The following is a 13,536-nucleotide window of genomic DNA, read 5'->3' as shown; positions in this document are numbered from 1 at the left end:
TTCATATATTATGAAAGGCAAGGATTTGAAATGTGTTGTCAACACTATGTCTGTTCCTTGGTCTGCTCAAATTGTGCACTGTGCAACCACAAAAAAGAGAATATTCTAACTGCCTTGCAGCAATGAAAGGTTTATAGCACCCTAGCAGACCAGAGTGCACTATCATTCTCACTTGCACTGTACAGTTCTCTTTTGCAATATTCACTTCAGTAACTGAAGCACGCGCCGACATACCAAACCACTACAGTATCTACAAAACGCTTGTTATGTCATTGCATATATAGAGAGCATGTTCAACCTGTGGTTTCTTGGAACTGAATCAGAAATACATTAAAGAGGAGATAACAAATCAGACCAGGGAAGAATCTAGTCTGAATAGGCTTGTGGGTTGTCAGCTTTCTGGATGAAAGGAGCATGTTCCAAAGCTGCGTCCACCTGATCTGATCCTCTGTAATTTTGGAATAGAAAGTAAATTCAAGCGAGGAGATCTCTGCTTTTGTTCGGGTGTATGCATTTCCACCTGGTTTGCAATGAAGTGAGGGGCTTGACCTCTCACCCCTTTAGAGCTGAGGCAGAGGGTCTTAGAGGGGATTTGTTATTTCAATATAGGTGTGGCGCGTGCCCACCTCTGAAGATGATGTAGTACACAAGCTGCGTCGCAGTGAATTACTTGTAGTCCATGAATGGTGATATTGGGTATTCTTACATACACGGTTGGCATTATGCGATCTAAATAGGACTACAGCCCCTGCTATTGACAAATACTAAATCTGGAGTGTTTAAGGATTACTCTATGTATAGGTTTTATACTGGAATGGTGTGTTTCCAGTACGAATCCTATGCTTGACAGCACACACACCTCTGGCTTACGGTGTAAAGGTTATGTGTGGGACTAGGTAGACTGTGTACTAGTGCAGGGGTAGTGAGCAGCAGCGTGCTGTATTTCATAAATCTGGCTCAGCGCGTCTTTCCCCCCCTCGCACATCACAGTGCTGCACCTAACTGCTGAACTATGCTGCACTAAAAAATAATAAATCTGCCCCGTAGTGTGCATGCGTGGTCTGTCCAGGCTCAACCCTCACATTCTCTTGTGCATGCGTGGTCTGCCCGGATTTAACCCTCACATTCTCCTGTGCATGCTTGGTCTGCCCAGCCTCAACCCTCACATTCAACTGTGTATGCGTGGTCTGCCCAGCCTCAACCCTCACATTCTCTTGTGCATGCTTGATCTGTGCAGCCTCAACCCTCACATTCTCCTGTGTATGCGTTGTCTACCCAGCCTCAACTCAGAGTTGAGTTCTGTGTAATTATAAGATAAACCATGTCATCTGTAATTCTACGCGCTTGGTCACCAGCACTAATGATTGAATGTGTTTTACACCAAGCGCGTAGAATTACAGATGACGTGGTTTATCTTATAATCACAGTGAACTTTCGCCAGCACTTATTTGGTTGGAAATAACAAGGTGCCGCACATGACGATGCAGAATTAATGCTTTTCGCAAAAGCACGTAAAAAACTCAAGAAAAATGTTTAGGTTAACAGCAATGACGTAATGTTTAATTTACATACTGCATGATGATTTTAATGCAATGTCTCACGATGTATCTCCCAACATTGACTAAACAAGTCTGTTTTTCCAGCTCCGAGGACAGTCAAACACCTTGAATCTGTTGTCACTGTCTATTACGTAGAGGTGTGTCACATGATATTGTATAAACACTGTGATTTGCATTGCACTCGTACTCGTGAACCAGGAGGTTTCCTCCGAAATGAGCAGAGTGACTTGGCTTAAATAAAAACATGCTGAAAAGGAACACTTGTGGCCCTGGCATAGTTTGTGGGATACCAGCAAAACGATTGTTGAGATTTGGGGTTCGCGACCCCGCCAAGGCCCGCCACTGAAAGCGGCTGGGGTTTCTGCGCGAACATTTAGCTGTAGGTTTACACATATATAGAAGTTGAGATGGACAAGGCAGGGGAAGAGAAATAAAGAGAAAGCTATTCTATTTTCACAAATGCGATGGCGAAAATCCTCAGAGCAGCGCTTTGATTTTTGGTTGCTGCAGCAGGAATGCCAATGGTGAAAGGGGATTTATTTGTAATTACAAATATTCAGCAACTAAAGCTACACTTTCAAGTGCTATATGTATGTCTTTTTATTGTAATGTTATGCACTAGTCCACTAAACTTAGAACACATTACGCATAACAGGATTTCCTGCAATGGGAGTAACAAGCTGACTGGACAGCCACAAGGAAAAAATCTAGACTCAAACGCAAAAAGAATATTTATCAATGTCTGTTCAAGCTGCTTTGATTGTACTTGGCTGGTGGACTATAGCAAGCTTGGGCTTTTAGATGCTTTTGCCGGCCCCGGTTTCTGAAGGTTTAACACGATTAAATATTTTTTGGGCATCACACGGCCTTCAATGACCTTAAACGCTGTAATAAATTCAAATGTATTCCAAATAGGGAGCCCCAAATATGTGTTGCCCGGGCCCCACAAATCATTAGGTATATCAATGAACTAGAAGTCAGCTTCATATGCTAGTTATGAATAAAACAACCACCTTACTTTAGGGAACAAATTCCGGATATCAAAGGGTTCAATGTACAGAACTGTGGACCAAGGCGCTTAATAAAGACATGTATTCTGAGAGAAGAAACTAATATTATTCTGTAAAAATATGCTTTTGTTTCCTCCTAGCATACCTCTTAATCCATTGCAGAGATAACCTCCCACTGAATACAAACATCAAAAAACAAGGTCTGAGCAGGTGTTCATGAAAATGAGTAACAACTCCAAACGGACCCATTCTGGACGAATGTATGACGTTACAACGCATTCATTTACAACGCATGCACTTACAACGCAGTGTTTACATCACAAAATCAACTACAACGCATTGCATTACATCGCATGACACTACATCGCATTTAAAAAAACTACCTTTATAACGCATTTCATTACATCGCATACTACCTTTACAACGCATATCATTACAACGCTTATCATTACATTGCATTTAAGGTAAGTATTGGATAGTATGGGTGTTAGACCCGTCTGCTTCTGAGAGTCCCCTCACCACTATGATTTCTTTTGTTCCCCTGTACCTCCCAAAATTTGTCGCTTTTTATTTGTCTACCAGGACTTTTTATGTGTTGTTTCATGGGGTTAGATGTTCCTTGACGCCCAGTTGCTCACAAGGTTTGTGGCACCTATTTACAAGGCGCCTGGCCCAAACCTGTGGCATTACAAGCTGGGGTAGACAACCTGTGTAAATTAACTTAAAATGGTGGACACCCTTTTTCCTCATGTGAAGTGACTCCCATTGGAGCCTTCACGAACCCTGGCCTTTTGAGGTTTTGGCGCCCTTTGGTTGGCACGCATTTCTGACAGGAATTCCTTTATTTTCCTCAGGTACACAAAATGGCTGCTCTAGAACCCCAGTACGGTGGCTGTGAGTGTCCTAAATACCCCTCAAGAGTGCCATGTCATTGTCACAGCCAGAGAAGGTTCTAGAACCTTCTGGCTCGTGCCAGTACCCCAGGGCACTGGCTATATAAGGCCCAGTCCCTGGCGGCCATTTTAGAGAAGATGATGAAGATGATGAAGTTCAGATTAGAGAAGAGATTCTAGACTTGACACCAGATTGACACCTGCCCTGTTGACCCCTAAGGTGGCTGGTAGCGCAGGCAGTAGAGCAGCAAAGGGTTGCTGGTGTTGTGTCTGACTGGCGTTCCAGTCAGCCACGTGAGAAGTGATCTAGCGCGTACAGCGCCTGCCCAGCGAGTACCTCATTGCCCCCAAAGACTGTGGCCAGATTCGTGTGCCTCTCCGCCCCCCCGGTGGTGAACTGTGATCGACTTATCGAGTCGCGAGGCGAGAGCAAGTTCGCCGCGACCGCGATCGTCAGCTGTGCCCCCTTCGCGTCAGGTGCCTCTAGAGGGGAGCTCGGACGTCTCCGAGCCCCACCAGCGTAGAGCGCTTCCTGCGCAGATAGAAGGTGAGGTGGTGCGCCGGGGCGGGGAAAGGCCGGCCTTCGTTGGGCGGGACTAGCGTCTCTGCCACTTCCCAGTGACCCGGGAGCTGTAGCTGTGGGCGGGAACCCCCCTGTATGCGGAAGTCGGAGGGAGGTCCGTGGAGCCCCTGAGAGCCCCGTCGCTAATGAGAGGAGTGCTGTGCCCGACTGAATCGTATCTTGACTGCAGCCGATGTGAGGTGGGCCCGTTTCCTCATAGTGAATGCAGCGTTGTGAAGGAACTGTGAACCGGCATTTATTTGACTGTGCGCGAAGGTTGTGTGACCTCTCCGGCAGCCCGTTCGTCAGTCTAATGACTTTGAACTGGTGCCGCCTGTGCTCAAGTGGTGCTAAAGCCCGTAGGCACGCATAGACTTCACCGGCAAAGCAGAGATCCTATCCCGGTGACCGCTGAGTGCAAATGATGTATTTACTGTGTTTCCTTGCCTTCTAGATATACGCGCATACGCCTTGAGTGATTATTAAAGAGTCCCAAACCTTATTTTGTGCTCAGAGAAGCCGTATACCTGGTCATTGAAAACAGCATAAACTGTAAGAGTTATCTTTCCCATTTGAAACGTATTGCAGATGTAATGATTCGAAAGTATTTAATTGGTGGCAGCGATACCAGAAGAAAAATGTGGTTGTTTATTTAAATGAACCAATATTTATTCTGATATTTATTCTGATATTTATTGTGATATTTATTGTGATACTCATTCCTGAAGTTATTCTATTTATTAATACTATTTATTACCAGAACTGTATGGAATGGAATGGAATGGAATGAGGATTTGTAGTGCGTGATGGCTACCCAGGGGCGTCCCAGCGCTGTAGGGAACTTGAGCTAATCCGGAGGGGTAGGAAGAGGGAGGCTAGGTTTGGTTTTAAACAGAGGTTTTGCTGAATAACCAGGTTTTGAGAGTTTTTCGGAAGGTGAGGAGGTTGGGTTCGGATCTGAGATTGAGAGGGAGGGAGTTCCAGATCGTGGCCAGGTTGTAGGAGAGCGAACGACCCCCACATCTGGCCTTCCTGATGCGTGGTACTGAGGCGAGGTAGGAGGTCGCAGATCTGAGAGAACGAGTGGGCTGGTAGGTTTTCACAAGGGGAGAGTTAATGGGGGGGCCTGTTCCCCAGTAAGAGCGTTGTGCAATGCACATGCTCTTAAACTCGATTCTAGATCTCACCGGGATCCAGTGAAGATCTCTCAGTCTGGCTCTTACTGACGTTCGGCGGGGAATATCCAGAAGAATTCTTGCTGCGCAATTTTGAATAACCTGGAGTCTGTTGATTGTGGATTTGGGTGCTCCAAGATATAAGGCATTTCCACAGTCGAGGCGGGAGAGGATCAGTCCTTGAACCACGATTCGTCTTGAGTGGAATGGAAGAAAAGGGAGAATTTTGCGGAGCAGTCTCATCAGGCCAAAACAGGTCGCAGCTAGCTTAGTGGCCTGATGGTTGATGGACAGAGTGTGGTCAAGCCAGATGCCCAGGCTCTTGATTTGCTCCTTGGGTTGCGGGGGGTTGCCTAAGCAGGAGGGCCAGATGGGGTCGATGGTTTTGGCGATGTTATTACCCAGGAGCATTATCTCAGTTTTTTCCCCATTAAGCCAAAGACAAGAGCTGGACATCCAGGTGGCGACTGCTTCCAGAAATCTGTGTAGGCTGTGTTGAGAGTTTAGGGGGGGGTCCAGAGATACCACTAGCTGCGTGTCGTCCGCATAGGAGACGATCTTTACACCAAATGGGCGGACGACATCAGCTAGGGGGCGCAGGTAGACATTAAAAAGGGGTGGGACTCAGGGACGAGCCCTGAGGCACTCCACAATTAAGTGACCAAAAGAAATGTATATGTGCTTTCCCAGACAACCCTATTTACAACAAAGAACTTTTATATAAAGGAATCGTATTTTTCTACAGCAGTGGTGTGGTGTCCTTCTTTTTGGTGTGGATGTACAAGGAGTTATTATTGGGTCAGAGCCGGCTTAACACTACAGCCTTCACTTGCCTTGTCACTTGAGCCAAGCTACCCCCTTTGTGCTGGGCTTGCCCATCGCAGGTCCAACATAAAATTGGTGCTCAGCGGGTGGGATTGCGAGCCGTGCTTGTTTTGAACCCCATAATAATTCAGTGTGCACCACAGGAACACACCCGGAGTTTTCTCCTAGCGGCCCTCAAATTCAACGTTTTGCTTTTTCCAAATTCTTTCCTGGAGGTGGGTGGAAGTGACCCTCAAAGTTCTTATCCTGGTCACCTACTTCGGGGTGGTGGTCCACACTTTTCACCGACAAGATGGAATTCGAAATGTCAGAGCTGGAGACCTATACTGTGGCACAGCTCAAGGATTTCTGTCAGGAGAGGGGAGTGTTTGTCAGGCGAGGGGCCAAAAGAGAGGAGCTCCGTACTAGTCTGCGAGCATGGGTGGAAGCACACACGGAGGGAACGGTGGAGGAGGAGGAATCGGACAGAGGTACTGTCATTGATAGGACTGCGGAATGTCCCCCGGGGGTGGGTGAGATGTCAATCAGCCCCAAGGCAACCTCACGGGAGGGCAGCAGTGTGTCATCGAGAGGGTTGTCAGAAACCGAGTTAGCTGACAGGAGAGAGGAAAGACTGTTAAGGTGGGAAATAGCAAAAATGGAGTTGGAAGAAAGAAGGGAGGGGAGGAGGCTGGAACACGAGTTCAAGCTACGAGAGCTCGAATTCCAGGCCCCTAACATCACTCCGAAGGGTGTCGAGTCAAAGGAATTTGCCAGGGAGCCCAGGCCCCATTTACCCAAGGACGTAGTCGCCAGTTATACCGCTGGAGATGACATAGCCAAGTGGCTGGCAGCCTATGAGGTCTCCTTAAGAGCCCATGGGATCCATGAGAAGCATTGGGGTGGTGGATTATACCGGTACATGCCTCCGACAGGTAGGGATGCCCTATTGGCCCTAGACCGGGAGGAACAGGTTAATTACCCCGCCATGAAGGTGGCGCTCATCAGGAAGTTTGGGTTGACCCCCGAGAAATACCCGCAAAGGTTTAGGGGCAGCCACAAGCTGAGCTCCCAGAATTGGGTTGACTTCCTGGATTTTGCCAAGAAAGCCCTGGATGGGTGGGTCCAAGGTAATGAGGTGGAGGACTATCGAGGGTTGTACGACCTGATACTCAAGGAACATCTACTTGAGAAATGTCTTCCCGAGCTGAGGCAACACCTGGTAGACAGCAAACTTACTTGCCCCCGTAAGCTTGCTGAGGAGGCGGACATTTGGGCAAGTACCCGAGTGTCCACGAAGGGGACGGGAGGAGATTCTCAGAAGTCCGGACAGGGCGCTCCCCAGAAGAAAGAGGGGGGAGATAACAAGAAGCAGGAGTTCTCCAAAGGCCCCCAAAATACCTTTAAGGGGAAAAGTTTCTTCTCCACTTCTAAGGCTAACCCGCAGAAAAACCCTAATCCTGGCCAGAGTCAGCAGCCAAGGGTTATCCATTGCTATGAGTGCGTTGGTATTGGACATTATAAGGGAGACATGAAATGCCCAAAGAGACCACCCCCTCCCACTGGAGGAAAGGCCCCGGGAGTCGCTAGTGTAGCGCTCGGGGAGGAGATGCCCTTAGTTAAGGGGGGGGAGTGGGCGGGTGTCACCTTTGTGTCCCTGGGTGATCGGGAGGTGGTTCCAAAGATCAAGGTGCCCTCAAATACTACCAAGTATGGGCAATGGGTCACCATCAATGGCCATAGAGGGGAAGCTCTGAGAGATACAGGAGCCAGTATGACTATGGTAAGGAGTCATCTGATGTCCTCAGAGCAGGTGATTCCAGGCGTACTTCATCCAGCCGCGATGGCTGACGGCAGAATGGGCCACTATCCTGTGGCCGAGGTTCCCTTTGAGTGGGGAGGGGTTGCAGGTTCACTTCGAGTTGCCGTAAGCCCCGCCGTGCCAGTCGATTGTCTGCTGGGCAATGATATGGAGCACAATGCTTGGAAGGAGGTGGAATACCGGACTCATACTGAGATGCTGGGTACACCTGATTGGGCCTGTGTGAGTACCAGGTCTGCGGCTGCTCGGGAGGAGAAGTCGCGTGGGTTGGAGCCTGGAACAATGGCCCACCCAGCTGCTGATGAGGGAACATTTCGAGGACAGGAGGAGCCTGCCTCGATGTCCATGCCCCGTGAGACGGATAGGCCACCTGTAGAGGTGGACCCGGAGTCCGCGGAGGAGGACATGGTTCCGTTGGAGGACTTGCCTATCCCCGCTGAGTGGCGAGTGGAAGGAGGACCATCCAGGGAGGAACTGAGCAAGGGACAAAGGGAATGTCCCACCCTCGAGGGTCTGAGGCAACAGGCTGAAGCCCAGGCAGCAGGTAACGAGTCTGGGAACTATCGTGTTTACTGGGAGGATGGTCTCCTCTACAGTGAACCCAGGGCGCCAGTGCACGGATTGTCACGGGCCCTGGTAGTCCCACAGTGTTACCGAGCCTTCCTATTAGAGTTGGCTCATGAGATTCCCTTGGCAGGACACTTGGGTCAGGACAAGACCTTTGCCCGGCTTGTCCCCCACTTTTATTGGCCTCGAATGAGGGTGACATCCGACACATACTGTCGGTCGTGCGTGTCATGCCAAGCCAGTGGGAAAACAGGGACGAAGCTGAAGGCTCCTCTGGAACCACTTCCCGTCGTTGGCACCCCCTTTGAAAGGGTGGGCATCGACATTGCTGGGCCCCTAGATCCACCTACATCATCCGGTCACAGGTTTATCCTGGTCCTGGTGGATCACGCCACAAGGTATCCAGAGGCAATTCCTCTGAGAACCATTACTGCACCAGTAGTGGCCAAGGCCCTGATGGGGATCTTTACCCGAGTGGGATTCCCCAAGGAAGTTGTGTCCGACAGGGGGACCAACTTCCTGTCAGCATATATGCGGGCCATGTGAAAGGAGTGTGGAGTGACTTACAGGTTCACCACTCCTTATCACCCACAGACGAATGGTCTTGTGGAAAGGTTCAACCAAACCTTGAAGGGTATGATCAGAAGTCTACCCGAAAGCCTGCGGAGGAAATGGGACGTCCTCCTACCCTGTTTGCTCTTTTCCTACAGGGAAGTGCCGCAAAAGGGAGTGGGCTTCAGCCCCTTCGAGCTTTTGTACGGGCACCCTGTACGTGGACCTCTCAGCCTGGTGAGGGACTCCTGGGAAAGGTCTCCCCGGAAAGTTCCCCAGGATGTGGTGAGCTACATGCTGGCCTTCCGAAGCCAAATGGCTAAGTTGTGGAAGCAAGCTTCTGACAACTTGGAAGCCAGTCAGGCAGTTATGAAAGCGTGGTATGACCACAACGCTCACCCAGTGGAGTTGGAGCCTGGCCAGAAGGTGTGGGTGATGGAGCCTGGAGAGCTGAGTGCCCTCCAGGATCGTTGGGCAGGCCCCTACGAGGTATTGGAGAAGAAGGGCAAGTCTACCTATCTGGTGGACGTAAAGACCCCTCGGCATCCGCATCGGGTGTTACATGCCAATCGCCTCAAGCCCCACTACGAGAGGCCCGAAGTCATGTTGGTTATGGTGACTGACGGATCGGAGGAAGAGGACACGGAGCCTCTCCCCGACCTTTTTGCATCTCAAGAAAAGGATGGGTCAGTGGACGGAGTGAAACTCTCGCCAACCCTGACTCCTGAGCAGCAGGAGGAATGTCGCCAGGTCTTGGGGTCATTCGCTCCTCTGTTCTCCCTTGTCCCGGGTAAGACCCACTTGTGTACCCATGACGTGGACACAGGGGACAGCCCACCTGTGAAGTCAAAGTCTTACCGTCTGTCTGACAAGGTGAAGGCCAGTATCCAAAGCGAAGTAGCTAAGATGCTGGAGCTAGGAGTCATCGAACCTTCAAGTAGCCCTTGGTCTAGCCCGGTGGTGTTAGTTCCTAAAGCTGCCCCACCTGGCACCACCCCAGAATTGAGATTCTGTGTGGACTACCGAGGACTAAATTCGGTAACCAAAACGGATGCTCATCCGATCCCTCGGGCGGATGAATTGATTGACCGGTTGGGAGCTGCCCAATATCTCAGTACCATTGACCTCACTGCAGGGTACTGGCAGATTCCCATGTCTAATGGAGCCAAGGAAAGGTCAGCCTTCTCCACACCTGATGGACACTACCAGTTTTGCGTCATGCCCTTTGGGCTCAAGAACGCTCCTGCCACTTTTCAGCGGCTGGTAAACACGATCCTCACCGGGATGGAGTCATTCTCTGCTGCTTACTTGGATGACATAGCTGTCTTCAGTAGCAGCTGGGAGGATCACTTGCAGCACTTGCAAGCCGTTCTCCAAACCTTGGAACGGGCTGGCTTGACGATCAAGGCCAGCAAATGTCAGATTGGACAGGGGTCGGTAGTGTACTTAGGACACTTGGTGGGCCGGGGAACGGTGCAGCCCCTTCAGGCGAAGATTGAGGCAATCATGGCCTGGAAACCCCCCAAGACCCAGACTGAGGTCCGAGCCTTCCTGGGCCTCACAGGTTACTACAGACGATTCGTGAAGGGGTATGGCACTATCGTGGCACCCCTTACAGAACTCACGGCCAAAAAGCAACCCAGGGGAGTCATTTGGACGGAGGCTTGCCAGCGAGCCTTCGACACTCTGAAACAAGCATTGTGTAAAGCTCCAGTCCTGAAGGCTCCAGATTTTTCAAAAGAGTTCATTGTCCAGACAGATGCAGCCGACATTGGCATTGGGGCGGTGCTATCGCAACTCAATGAAGAGGGTCTGGATCAGCCCGTGGTCTTTCTGTCACGAAGACTGCTTCCCCGGGAACAGAGGTGGAGCACCATCGAGCGGGAAGCCTTTGCGGTGGTCTGGGCACTGAAGAAGCTGCGACCATATTTGTTTGGTTCATACTTCCTTGTTCAGACAGACCACCGACCCCTTCGTTGGCTCATGCAAATAAAGGGGGAAAATCCCAAACTGTTGAGGTGGTCTATCTCCCTACAGGGAATGGACTTTCGGGTGGAACACCGGCCCGGAGTTGACCACGCCAATGCAGACGGTCTCTCCAGGTATTTCCGCCTTAGTGTTGAGGACTCCCAAGGGGTTGGGTAGCTCTCCCCACTTTCAGCTGGGGGGGACGCGTGTTAGACCGGTCTGCTTCTGAGAGTCCCCTCACCACTATGATTTCTTTTGTTCCCCTGTACCTCCCAAAATTTGTCGCTTTTTATTTGTCTACTAGGACTTTTTATGTGTTGTTTCATGGGGTTAGATGTTCCTTGACGCCCAGTTGCTCACAAGGTTTGTGGCACCTATTTACAAGGCGCCTGGCCCAAACCTGTGGCATTACAAGTTGGGGTAGACAACCTGTGTAAATTAACTTAAAATGGTGGACACCCTTTTTCCTCATGTGAAGTGACTCCCATTGGAGCCTTCACGAACCCTGGCCTTTTGAGGTTTTGGCGCCCTTTGGTTGGCACGCATTTCTGACAGGAATTCCTTTATTTTCCTCAGGTACACAAAATGGCTGCTCTAGAACCCCAGTACGGTGGCTGTGAGTGTCCTAAATACCCCTCAAGAGTGCCATGTCATTGTCACAGCCAGAGAAGGTTCTAGAACCTTCTGGCTCGTGCCAGTACCCCAGGGCACTGGCTATATAAGGCCCAGTCCCTGGCGGCCATTTTAGAGAAGATGATGAAGATGATGAAGTTCAGATTAGAGAAGAGATTCTAGACTTGACACCAGATTGACACCTGCCCTGTTGACCCCTAAGGTGGCTGGTAGCGCAGGCAGTAGAGCAGCAAAGGGTTGCTGGTGTTGTGTCTGACTGGCGTTCCAGTCAGCCACGTGAGAAGTGATCTAGCGCCTACAGCGCCTGCCCAGCGAGTACCTCATTGCCCCCAAAGACTGTGGCCAGATTCGTGTGCCTCTCCGCCCCCCCGGTGGTGAACTGTGATCGACTTATCGAGTCGCGAGGCGAGAGCAAGTTCGCCGCGACCGCGATCGTCAGCTGTGCCCCCTTCGCGTCAGGTGCCTCTAGAGGGGAGCTCGGACGTCTCCGAGCCCCACCAGCGTAGAGCGCTTCCTGCGCAGATAGAAGGTGAGGTGGTGCGCCGGGGCGGGGAAAGGCCGGCCTTCGTTGGGCGGGACTAGCGTCTCTGCCACTTCCCAGTGACCCGGGAGCTGTAGCTGTGGGCGGGAACCCCCCTGTATGCGGAAGTCGGAGGGAGGTCCGTGGAGCCCCTGAGAGCCCCTGAGAGCCCCGTCGCTAACGAGAGGAGTGCTGTGCCCGACTGAATGGTATCTTGACTGCAGCCGATGTGAGGTGGGCCCGTTTCCTCATAGTGAATGCAGCGTTGTGAAGGAACTGTGAACCGGCATTTATTTGACTGTGCGCGAAGGTTGTGTGACCTTTCCGGCAGCCCGTTCGTCAGTCTAATGACTTTGAACTGGTGCCGCCTGTGCTCAAGTGGTGCTAAAGCCCATAGGCGCGCATAGACTTCACCGGCAAAGCAGAGATCCTATCCCGGTGACCGCCGAGTGCAAATGATGTATTTACTGTGTTTCCTTGCCTTCTAGATATACGCGCATACGCCTTGAGTGATTATTAAAGAGTCCCAAACCTTATTTTGTGCTCAGAGAAGCCGTATACCTGGTCATTGAAAACAGCATAAACTGTAGGAGTTATCTTTCCCATTTGAAACGTATTGCAGATGTAATGATTCGAAAGTATTTAATTGGTGGCAGCGATACCAGAAGAAACATGTGGTTGTTTATTTAAATGAACCAATATTTATTCTGATATTTATTGTGATACTCATTCCTGAAGTTATTCTATTTATTAATACTATTTATTACCAGAACTGTATGACCAAAAGAAATGTATATGTGCTTTCCCAGACAATCCTATTTACAACAAAGAACTTTTATATAAAGGAATCGTATTTTTCTACAGCAGTGGTGTGGTGTCCTTCTTTTTGGTGTGGATGTACAAGGAGTTATTATTGGGTCAGAGCCGGCTTAACACTACAGCCTTCACTTGCCTTGTCACTTGAGCCAAGCTACCCCCTTTGTGCTGGGCTTGCCCTTCGCAGGTCCAACAATGGGGACACAAATTACTAATCTAACTACAGGGGGTGCAACAGTAGGGTAAGTTTTGGATAGTGTAGGGGTAAAAATTACTATTCCAACTCCAGAGGGTGTAACAGTAGGGTAAGTGTTGTATAGTGTAGGGGTAAAAATTACTATTCTAACTCCTATGGTATCGTTTGTAATGGTATGCGTTGTAATGCCTGTGAAGTAGTGAATTGCGATGTAGTATCATGCGTTGTAATGCCTGTGTTGTAGTGTCATGCCTTGTAAAGGATGTTGCGATGTAATGCCTGCGTTGTAAGTGTATACAGGAGTTAAGACCACACACTGAGACCACACTAAATCTTTGATGTATTATAACAAGGTGACAAAGTGACCCCCTTGCACAGTACGCCTCAAGTCCTAAATTTTAGCACGGATACATAGCATTCGGGGACATGTAGCTTGGATCTAAACACTGTTAATATGGG

At 49.8% G+C, this 13,536-nt stretch overlaps 1 protein-coding gene across 1 annotated transcript in view; it reads right to left on the bottom strand.

Moving 5' to 3' along the window:
* The window catches only part of LOC144767862 (uncharacterized), an 82,440-nt gene that overhangs the window by 65,201 nt on the left and 3,703 nt on the right, over positions 1-13,536 (bottom strand). The window lies entirely within an intron of this gene.

The sequence above is a fragment of the Lissotriton helveticus genome, chromosome 1_1 (genome assembly GCF_964261635.1).
Source record: "Lissotriton helveticus chromosome 1_1, aLisHel1.1, whole genome shotgun sequence".
In the NCBI taxonomy this organism is placed as follows: Eukaryota; Metazoa; Chordata; class Amphibia; order Caudata; family Salamandridae; genus Lissotriton; species Lissotriton helveticus.
The sequence above is the reverse complement of the archived record's forward strand: the minus strand, read 5'-3'. Positions and strand labels throughout refer to the sequence as shown.